The sequence below is a fragment of the Phaseolus vulgaris genome, chromosome 1, assembly GCF_000499845.2.
Source record: "Phaseolus vulgaris cultivar G19833 chromosome 1, P. vulgaris v2.0, whole genome shotgun sequence".
Classification (NCBI taxonomy): Eukaryota; Viridiplantae; Streptophyta; class Magnoliopsida; order Fabales; family Fabaceae; genus Phaseolus; species Phaseolus vulgaris.
The window spans coordinates 13488848-13497857 of NC_023759.2; positions in this window are offsets into that span (position 1 = coordinate 13488848).

A 9010-nucleotide genomic window follows, 5' to 3' on the forward strand; every position below is an offset into this window, starting at 1 on the left:
TGGAAAAGAAACTTTCTGACTTAGATGTAGACACTTTGTAAGCTATAACATTATTAAGAAATATAGTCAACAAGATGAACTTAATTAATAATGGTTAATGGTAGGGTTGCTAAAATAGGACTTTTGTTGAATTATTGACATTTGGGCACAGTAAAAGTAAATAATATATAACAAAAGTCCAAACATTGGTTGGGAAGAAAAAAAGGAAAGTGAGAGAGCCAACCATGTGTTTTTATTTTTATTTTTTAACCTCGTATTATTAGTGAAAAGTATTTAGGGACATGTGTTTGAGAAAATTAATTCATAATATTAATTTTTTTAATTTTATCTATATGAATCAAATTGTAATTGTTCTTTTTAATTATCATACTATATGTGTAAAATATCCATTGATTTTACCGATAATTGATCTTGACAAAAAAATTATTGTAGGTTTTACCAAATTTATTAGGTCATAAACTGGCTTTATTCATAATATTCTAATTATAGTTATGATTTAATGAATTTTCATGTGTAGTAAACCCAAATTTTCTATGACATAACTAAATTTTCTATTTCATACATTGTTGCGAACATAAGTGTAAAATGTAAGTAATTACCATATTAACTCATGTGGTTTCATAGAATGCAACATAGTACCTAAATAGAATAAAGATTGTGATGGAGGTATACCTTGTATGCAAAAATGTAGCATTGAATGACATATTCTTTGTGAGTAAAAACAAGTTCTCATGGGTAGTGTGGGTGACCCACCTTCACATGGCAAGGATGAGATCCTCAATGGAATGGTCCACAACAAATTAGTGCATGTTGAGAATTTAACAAATGAGAGCAAAACGAGGGAGCAAAATGTACACATCAGCAAAATAAAACCTTTGAGTAAATGATGTTACAAATATCTTTAGCACACCAAGAAGGGGAAACAAACATAAATAACTCCTATAACCCCATATGTTACATGTTTTTTTGAAAATTGTTACATGTCCTATTTTCAAATTTTGTTTGTGAAGCTAGTAACAACTCAAATTTACTCATTTACTTAAATTTTACAACTAATGTGTCTGCAGATGTAAAGTAAATTGTTGCTTAAATTTCTATTTAGAGGATTGAAAATTGAATTCAAACTAATTGGATACATAAGTATTTATTATTTGATTATTGGTTCACACAATTCAAACATACACAAACACATCCTATGTAGTATATGATCTCTTTATTTGTTTTATTTTTTCATTATCCCACTTACCTTTTCCATTCTTCCTCTTAATTGAGACACAATTCGTAGATATAGGAATTTATAACTTATTTTCACTTCATCATGATGACAAATGCCACTTTGAGGATGTCAATGACTATTGATTCATGGCTAAGAACTTAGTAGTAAAGTAAGTCCAAGATCCATGAGATTACAATATTTTAGCCTAGATAAGACTGGGTTATGTATTTTAATTAGTTAATTTATTGTTGTTTATCTCATCTAGCCAACATTCATTTTTTTAAAATAAAAATATATTAAAAATTAAAGTTTAAAATTTATTATGTATTTTTTAAATTTTTTATTGATCTTAAAAATAAAAATACATATTTATTATTATTGTTTGTTTATATTTTCTAAAGAAAAATTTAATTTATTAATATATTTTCTATTATTTAAATATATTTATCTATTCAAATCAATTTTATAAAATAAATCATTTTGACATATTAATCTATTAACATGTTAACCACCCTTTGATAAGATGAGCTAGAATTTTTAGTCTATTATTTTATGAGAGGCCAACTTGATTCAACTTGTTTTTTCAACAAGTATGATTGAAACAAATAAAGTTGACCTATTTTGTTGATCAGGCTAAATAAGGATTTTAATGTTTGGAAATTTTATTTTACAATGGTGCATTTTGATGATGAATTAAATGTATTGAGTGTTTATTATTTATGTGTGTGAATGAATGTGCATTTAGATTAGATTCACTTAATTAAGGTTACAATGCACATTGATTTGAACTTAAACGTATTTAAAAAATGTTTTAAGAATAAAATAATTAATTATAACTTAAAAATTTATTATGATAAGTTACATAATCATATCATCCACATAAACAAACAATAATATAAGTTTACCTGTAACAAAATAGTGTTTTATGAATAAGATATGGTCTCTTTGACTTTTCTTATATAGTAAGAAAATCATTGCTTTCGTATATCTCCGATCTTAGAGATGTTTTAAGACCATATAAGGTTTTCTTTAAGAGTCATACCTTATTCCTTCCACCATTAGTTTTAAATCCAAGAGGAATCTTCATGTACACTTCTTCCTCTAAATCTCCATGAAGAAAGGTATTTTCACATCCAACTTATGTAATTCTCGTCCAAAATGAATTGCTAGAGCAAGAATAATTTAAACTATATTCATCTTTGCTACAAGAGAAAAAGTCTCCTAATAGTAAATCTCATAAGTTTGAGTATAACCTTTTGCAATCAATCAAGATTTATACTTGTTTATTAACCCATCTTCCTTATGTTTCAATATAATTATCCATTTGCACCCGACTGTCTTTTTGTCTCTTGGTTTTCAAAAACCTCCCATGTTGAGTTTCTTTCTAATGCATCCATCTCATCTCATAACTTGAGTCCTATGTTCACTTATCATACTTCCTGGAACTGAGGTAACACTTTTTATGGCATCAATGGCAAAAATAAAGTTTCAATGTATATTAGAAAGACAATACATACATATTGAGTAATAGGATATTTAAATTATAATATTTTCTCTTTCTCAATATAACGGGTAAATCCTTGGTAACACTTACCTCCTCATTGCTACCTTTAGGAATCTTCACCTCCAAGTCAGATAACTCTTCCTGTTTGGAGTCAAAGTGGGTTGTCTTCTTTGATATATTTTTCCAAAAATTGTGTTCTCTTCTTCATCACTATAGGTTGTTCGATCTCATTTATGGTGACATCACCACTTTGATCTTGAGCATCTCGCAATGATAAATATGGCAATGACAAAAGGGAGAGCTCATATGCTTCAAGTGTTTTCTTCCCTTGCAGTTTAGAGTTGACAAAAAAAGATTATGTTTCATGAAAGAGGACATCCATGGTGATATAGACACAATGAATCTTTTAAAGATGACATTTCTACCTTTTTTTATTAGAATGATTACCAATAAATTCAAATTTAAAAGCTCTAGGATCTAATTTACTATGATTATGATTATGAAAGTGAACACAAATACAACATCTAAATACTCAACAAGGTAAACTTGACACTAAAGGAGTACAGGAAACAAAAGACAAAAAAAAAAAAAACTCAATAGGACTAACATAATTTTAAATACAAGTGGGTAACCTATTGATGAGATATGTAGTACTTAATGCAACTTATCTCCAATAGGTTTTAGGAATAGACATCAGAACAAGAGAGGGCTCTAGCTACCTCTAGAATATGGCAATTCTTCCTTTCTACATTGTGGAGTGTTAACACATGTTAGTCCATGAACAATACCATTATGAGAGAAAAAATTGGAGAATTCTTGATTCAAATATTCATTACCATTATCATAACTATTTCTTTTGATATTTTGTTCCAAATTGATTTTGTACAAGATGGAAAAAGTTAACAAAAATTTGAAAGACCTCATATTTACTATTCATAATGTATATGTCCACGTGACACGAGTACAATCATCAATAATAGTAACAACTATTTTGCTATAGAAATAGATTTTGAAACAAGTCCCCAAACATAAAAGTGAATCAAGTTAAATGGGAAATTGCTCATTGTACCAGATATGAGATAAGATACATAATAATGCTTTAACAAATCACATTTCAAAGACTCAACATAATTGACAATGAACAATTGAGGAACAAAGATTTTATAAGGTTGAAATAGGGATGTTTAAGTCTTTTATGATGAAGTCATATTTGAGAATTTACCCATGTTTCTGATATTACTTGTTGAATTTGACCTTTATTTTGTTTTGGCTCTTGGATTCCAATATATACAACCCACTCCACTCCTTAGCAATTAAACTTGTCTTCCTTATGGCAAGGTTCTTAAATAATCAATAAGAAGAGAAAAAAGTTATTGAAAAATTCATATCTTTTGTAAGCTTTTGTAGAATATTAGGAAGAGTTTAAGTCTACATCATCCTAACATGTTATGTCATACACACATGCTTTGTTTACTTATTCCTTGGCTTTGTATTGTCTTGGCCGAAAATATCACGGACTTAAGATGGACTTGATGTCTTCAAAATACTTCTTGTTTCCTCGTCTTTTAATGTTCACACCCCTATTTAGCTATGTTTTTAAAAAAAATGAAAGAAAATACAATAAAAGTAAATTCTATTTGTAAAAACTAAAATGTAAATTATATTCTAAAAAAAGTAATTTTTATTTATTCAAAACTAATAAATATATTTTCATTCATGTACTCATCATCATTCGCTTTTTAAAGAGAATTTGATAATTACTAAAATATTGGTATATTGGTATATTTTGACATATTTTAACTTATATTTGGTCACTTATCCTTTTTTTTTATTATTGAAATTTTATAGTTTAAATTTACTTTTTATGATTTTTATTTTATTTTATTTTTTTAGGAAAATGAGAAGATTATGGGATAAAAACAAAATTAAGATTCTTGCTTAAGCGAAAAGCACATCTTTTACACTTTTAAAGATTGTCAAAAGGTTAGGACAACTTAATTATACCTTGTGTCATCCCTATTGTTGTTTATTGACCTATAAAGACACTCTAGAATGGGTCACAAATACTCAAAATGTTATAAATAAAGGAGTTGAAAAATACTGGAAATCATCCTATGCAAAATACACGTATAAGAATATTTTTTATATTTTGAACTCTTTCCTCTTTTTTCTTGATTTAGTGTAAATCTATGAGTAACTAAACATATTGCTGTTATTATAGGTTGATGTAACTATCTGAATCATGTAATTTATCTTCTCCTTTCCAACATTATTTGGTTATTTGTTAATTATTTTTACTTTATTTTCAATGATTGTTTTGTGTAGTTAACCACGATTTTATAATTTTAATTGAAGTTCGAATTTTTTTTTATAAATTAGGATCTAGGTAAAAATAATGGTAAAACTTACAATTGAAAATTTGGATAGAAAATAAAAGTCTTGTTTTTAATGTTAACTGTTTAATATTGTTCATTGAGGATCGAGAAATCAGATGTGTCCTTAAATTTTATTATATATATATATAAATTAACATCTATATATTTTTTAAAAGCTTAAATATAATTGTAATCTTCTAAAATAATCGAGTTTTAAATTTTATCTATGTAAATATTTTTATCTTAGTTTCTCTAAAGTTGAAAATTACCACCTTTTTATCCTATAACTAATTAACTACTCATGTGTTGAATAAAAAGTTAAAAGAGCATTCCAAATGATAAATACTAGTCTTGTAATATAATGTTGGTACGTGTCATCTCAAGAATTTAAGATTCATAAAATAAATATCATTAGTTTATCTTAAAATAAATATTAGGGACTAAAAAATAGTAATTTGAAAATTTGAAGAGACGAAAAAGAATTTAAGAATTCTAAAACCTAAATTTACACATTTTATAAACACAAAAGGAGAGTAATTTTCAATTTGAAGTAATAAAAATAATTTTGTATGGAATTCAGTTTTTATTATATTAAATTAACATTTTTTATTGGGCAGACTTGAAATCCCTATTCAGTCTCTGCATTTGCTAAAATCAATTGGATCCAATATATGTAAATATAAACCCAATAAAAACCGATAAAATAGTTTTATTTTGTTTTTTTTATCCTTATCTTGTAGATAATTTTCTCCACATACCAATGAAGAAGTTAATGTGAGAATGGCTTTTTTTCACCTAAGAAAAGTAGACATATGAACAATTAATATTGCTTTTTCTTGAATAATTGGTGGAGGTTAATTGATTTTGTGAAGTATATTCTAAAGAATAAAGTAGTGAAACAGGGTAAATCAGGATCACAAACATCATAGGTCTTCTCCCAACCAAGCTATAAAAACTTTATATGCAAAACATCAAGAATATTCATTCACTATGTTTCATTTTGACAGAAGCTAGTTTTTTTAATTTTGTTAGAATTTTAAAAAATAAAGTATTTTTAGTAAAAGAGTAAAAAATACGAGGTCAATAAAGAACAATTTTATTTTATTTAAAAATATAAATTTAACTGAAAATATTTTTTATTTTCTCTATATCTAAATTTGGTATTAATAATAAATTTTTACATATATTATTGAAATTTTAATTAAAGTACGACAATATATCTGTTAAAACTTGTATAGCATTTTAAAATTGAGAAGTATTGTATTTTTGTTTACACTGTTATAAAATTACGATATAATATTATTTTATTTTTTTAATTATTAAAATAATTTCATTAATATCAACTCAAATTTGATGTGATTTAATATTATATATTAAATCACTGTTTTTATGAACTAATATTACATGAGCAAGATAGTTTGTAGAAAAATGTTACTCTTTTTCAACATTAAAAGTGTAAAAGTCATCGAATAAGGGGATATGTAATGTCTTGATAGTTTAACCACTAACATCATTATTACTTATTTTAATATTTATTTGAGTTTGTTAAAAAGAAAATTTGAGGTTTTATTGTCATTATTATCATCTGACAAAGTTAGGGAAACAATTTTCTACTGTTTTACATTAATCAAGAAGCATCTCATAATTAAAAGTCATAAGACTACTAAAAATGTACATATTAATTGAGAATCAACTCCTCTGTTCACCAATCTCATTATTTAGTTATTAAATTGTCTTTTTAATTGTTGAAAAAATGTCTCTTTTATTACATTCCCCTTATTTCAGATTTATTTCTTAATCTTCTAGTGCCATATACTTTTAAAGCTTTTTACAAATGGGCATGCATTAAAACGTATATGAAACTTACAACAACAAGATGATAATTCAATATAAAAAAAAAAATATCAAGTTGAGTATAGAATGACAAGTGTGTGGACTAACAAGATTGTTGAAGACATGATTTGAAACTAATTTTGATGCATTTAAAAAATAGATATAGGGATCTATTTGAATTAGAATATTTTAGGACAAAAAATGTGTGGAATTAGAAAAAAAGAAAGTTGTGATGAAAAAGTTATTTTCTTTTAACTGAAAACACCCCTTTACACAACAAGTATTAGAAAAGAAGTAGAAGAATTGTTTGAGTAGTCAGAGTGTCTTGAAAATTGATGATTTAACACAAGTAAAGGAGTGAGGAAGAATTGTGTTTTGATTTGCACATGTGGTCTCTAACATGACAAAGAAGAAATCTAGGTTGAATAATAACAATAATTTCTCCCTCATGCCTATATCACTATACCTTGCTAGGGCTAGTGTCCCCAACCAACAACTAATCATCATTCATTCAAAATCATGGACTAAACATCACACCTTTTCTTTTTTCTCCAAAAACTACCACCCTCTTATTACCATCTATTCAATAATTATATATTCAAATATTTATTCACTCTTTGGAGACTCAAATTCCTATTATTATTATTATTATTATTATTATTATTATTATTATTATATGAGTGTTAAAAATTGAAAGAAAGAGAGCAGTGTGATCCTTCTACTCCACCGCTATGATTGGTGTATTATTCCAAACCGGTTCGGTTCTGATGCCTTATCCAATCAAAACATAAATCCTCTCTCTTTCTATCTACTGCGGTGGTCTGTACGGTCCCTATCATGGACTTGGACTGATGTGATGAACGCAGTGATGTAACCAATTACGTGGACCTGTTGCGAGGGGTACGGTGCACCGTAACGCACCGAATCATCAAAGGACTCAAAAGAACAACAAATCATGTCTTAACATCTTTATGCTTCCCTAACTCCCAATTAATATCTTCCCATTCATGCAGAAACCAACTCTCTTCCATTTTATCCCTCTCATTGTCAATATCATTTCCCTTTTTTTTTTATTCTTTTTCCATAACTTTATTTCCTAATCATTTCATTCAATATTTTCCTATTTATTATTTCCTTTCAACTTTACTCAATCAATCTCTTCCCAATTACTTTTTTTTTCTTATTTAAAAACACTATATTCATTAATGTTTCACTTTTTAATAAACTACTAATATATTTGTACAATACTACCAATAACTCTTTAAACCCATCATAAATTCAAACTACATACTACTAATAAGAATTTGTGTTCATAAACTCCTTCCTTTAACTCTAACTTTTTAAATAAATAAACTATTTAGTTACCAATATCAAAGAAGTTTTGAATTAACTTAATCAAGTTGAGATACTTTATTAGTAAAACAAAATAAAAAGCTCTATTTGATAAGAAAATACAATATTACTATTTCTTCAGTGCATATAAAATAAATAAATCTATATATATATAAAAGTTATATATTATTTCAAAATATCTCTATTTTCATAAAGATTTTAATATATAGATAACTTAAAACAAAATATCAAACAAACATAAGTTGCTTCATCAACTCAGAGTAGAGTTCTATTATCTGAAATATCATTTGCTCCCGTATAAATATACGATCATTATAAATAAAGAAAATAAACATCACACAAACAAAAGGTAAGCTAGTTATTTTTAAAAATTATAATATAAATGTCACTTTAAATACAAACACCAATTTATCAATCCTCATGCATTTTTCAAAGCAATCAAGTGTCTATAATGATTCATAATTCATATTTCTCATCTCAGACTTTTACTCACCAACACACAGAGATATTTGACTACTCATGAAAGACTTGTGCATTGACTTAGACTCAGAGATTTACATCTGTCATACTACCTCACTATGAAATTTACACAGTTATGCGCACAATAATTTGAATATCATATCAACTAGTAAGACAAAGTTAACTCATATAACATGTCAAGTTAGTTATCTTTCAAGTAATTGAATCATTCATATGAACCTCATTCGACTTTCACCACTTTAATAACTT